Below are 3,323 nucleotides of genomic sequence, written 5' to 3'. Positions count from 1 at the left end.
AAAAAAAAAAAAAAAAAAAAAAAAAAGGTTAGGAAATTTAATCTTATTTTGATACTTAACGAATATCGTGAAATTAATACTGTTGCTAATATATTGGCTAGGCGGACAACAAGATCTCAAGTTACAATTTTTTTGAATAAAACTTTATCTTTTATTCTTCATGAGATAAGTTGGGATTATCAGCAGAGACCCAAATATTGATTAATGTAATTTCAGTTAGTTTTTTGTTTACTTTATATCGTTTTCTGCTGATGACCATGTCGAAGGTAGAATTATAATTCAAATAGATTCTAGTTTGTAAATTCTCATTTTCTATTAATGATATTCTTTGCTGATCTTTAGGGAAAAAAAAAAAAAAATCAAATGGAACCATTACATCCAGGTCACCTATTTCTTATGGTCCCAAACTTTGATCCCTGGGTTAGGCAACTTTGGGCCGGGGTACATTGTTTCAAGCACTTCAGTCATGTATCTCATGTCGAAGGTATCATGTCATGTGAACAGTACTGACATATTTTACTGAAAAAATAAAAAAGAGATATTAGAGATATTACCATTAAAGAAAATAAAAGAAAAAAGAGAAAGAATACATGCAAAGAGAAAAGTTGAGAAACAAATTTGGCAGTCGGAAAGCTGCAAGGCAAGAGGGGGACCACAACACAATATTCTCCACCAAGGCCACAGAACTGTCCAGATTCAGTGACTATAAACGGCATTCTGAGCCTACAACTGCCTGTAATTCTTGGACGCATGAAGGAAGGAAAAAGAGTACAAAGATAAAAGGAAATTGCTAACATCCTCATTTTTTTTTCTCGATAATTATCCAGGCTTGAGTTGCCTGACTAATCCCACAAGTTCATATTGACCCCACAATAGTATAGACTACGTTATATCAGGGTTGAATGAGAATCATTCAACTTTTGTCAAAAATAGTAAAGAACACTAAACACCCCATGTGTGTCACCCCATGGGGGTAAGAAGAGTCGAATTCCGAACCACATGCTTCTTGAGGCGAAGTTCCCTTACCATCTCTACTACCCCTTTAGAGTTAGTTGCTAAACCTCTCCAATATGAATGAAAGTGTTAAATAAAATGGGAAACTCCACCAAATACCACTTGGGGTCAAACTCAAATCTTTAAGGCATTTGTAGAGATGGCCAAAGGGTATATTAAGATGCATAAAAAAATCCTAGATGATCAATAATAACTTTATGTTGGTGTATGATGTCTTGTATTCCGTCACAGTTTAATCTAGGGAGTACTGGTGCAGCGCCTCGACAGGCAGGATGGTAGTCCCACTGCATAGCAGGGGGTGTAGTGCCCCCCACTCGAATTTTTTATTTGAGGGTAGTGTACTTTTCGGATTAGGGTTTTCACTATATATTTATAGTGAGGATTTCTTTCTTTGTAATGCAAGCAATACTGAGAGGTGTGCTGACGAGCGTTGTAACCCTATTCTCCATTAATAGTAAAGCAGGATCTCATCTCACCGTGGACGTAGGCAGCCTTGCCGAACCTCGTAAATCTGTGTGCATTGTTTGTTCTATTTTTTCATTATCTTCTGCATCGTTTTAGGGTTGTGTCTCTACACTCTATAGTTCCTCCATGCACTTCAATGTGAGTTTGGTTAACACTTGGAACAAGCTTTAACTCTATCTTCTTAGGGTCTAAAGATTCGGCTCCTCTAGCTCTTTTGATTGCTCTCTGGTTTTGGGAACATCACCCTCTCTTTTTTGGCTAAAAGGTCTATATATTAAAAAGAAAGATAAAAAAATAAGTTGTAAAAAAAAAAAAAAAAAAATAAGTTGTTTCATTACATCTTTTTTAAATATTTCAAGAATAAGAAATCTATTTGATAGTTGGATTGATTTGGGTCTTGTAGGGCTATGTTCTATTCAATGGGTTGTTATAGGGGATTTCAATGCCACCTTGTTCTCTCATGAAAAAAGGGGTCCTCGTCATTTTAATCTTGCTTCGGCGGCTGAATTCTAGGCTATGGTTGACTTCTGCTTGCTTCTTCCAGTTCCCTCTCAAGGGATAAAATTCACTTGGAATAATAACTGTAGGCGGGGTCATGTGGCTGTTGTGCTTGATCGTAGTTTCTGTAATGGGAAGTGGTTAGACTTTTTTAAAAATATCACCCAAAGGGTCCTTCAATGCACTGTATCAGATCATGCGTCCCTTTTGGTAATATCTGATGTCGTCCCGAAACCATCTAATAGCCCTTCAGACCTCACAACTTCTAGATGGAGGATGATAGCTTTATCAATGTTATTAAGGAGGCATGGGGTAAGAGGCTTTATGGTAATCCTATCCTTGCTTTGTGTCAGAAGTTGAGACAGGTTAAGTTTGCTTTGAAGCCATGGGCAAAGAAAACTTTTCCTAACTTTGATACAAAGGTGGAAAAAACTTCCAATCAATTAAAGGCCATCCAAGAAGAAATTGAAGCAGTGGGCATGTCTGAAGAGCTCTTTTCCAAAGAGGCTGATGCCAAAACCACCTATCTTAAGGCCTCTCAGTTGCAAGCTCAGCACTGGTCTGATAAAGCCAAGCCGAAATGGATGAAGGAAGGTGATCGGAATTCCAAATTTTTTCATCTCTCTGTGAAAATGAGAAGGTCTAAAAGTCTGATTCGCTCTCTGATGAAAGATAATGGCTCTTGGGTCTCTGATCATCAGGATTTGGCCTCTTATATTTTAGAATTCTATGAAGCTTTCCATGGAGCTGCTCCAGTGAACCCCCTTTGGGATCTCCTTGATTGTGTTCCGCTAGTGTTAGGCGATAATGACAATGCTGCTCTTGAAGCTCTCCCTTCTATTGAAGAAATCAAATCTGCAGTTTGGGATCTCAATTCAAATAGCTCCCCTGATCCTAATGGTTTCCCAGGTAACTTCTTTAGACAAGTTTGGGACATTGTTGAATCTGATTTTTGTAGAGCTGTTTCTCATTTCTTTAAAGTGGGTAAATTTCCCTTGGGGATTAATAACTGTTTTGTTACCCTGATTCCTAAAATCTCAGGAGCTTCCTCTCTTAAGAATTTTCGCCCAATTTGTATGGGTAATTTCTTTTCAAAAGTTATAACCAAGATTTTGTCTTCTAGAGTTTCTTGTTTTCTTCCCCGCCTTATCTCTGAAGAACAGGGTGCCTTTCAGAGAGTTAAAATTATTTCCTCCAATATTAATCTTGCCTCTAAGCTTGCTAATTTAATGCATTCATCTGTAAGGGGAGGTGGGATGGGCATTAAATTGGATATTCAAAAAGCCTTTGATACTCTCTCTTGGGATTTTCTTTTTGCTACTTTGAAGTAATTTGTGTTGTCTTAG

This window comes from Macadamia integrifolia, chromosome 1, assembly GCF_013358625.1.
Source record: "Macadamia integrifolia cultivar HAES 741 chromosome 1, SCU_Mint_v3, whole genome shotgun sequence".
Taxonomy (NCBI): domain Eukaryota; kingdom Viridiplantae; phylum Streptophyta; class Magnoliopsida; order Proteales; family Proteaceae; genus Macadamia; species Macadamia integrifolia.
This window is presented reverse-complemented; position numbering follows the sequence as displayed.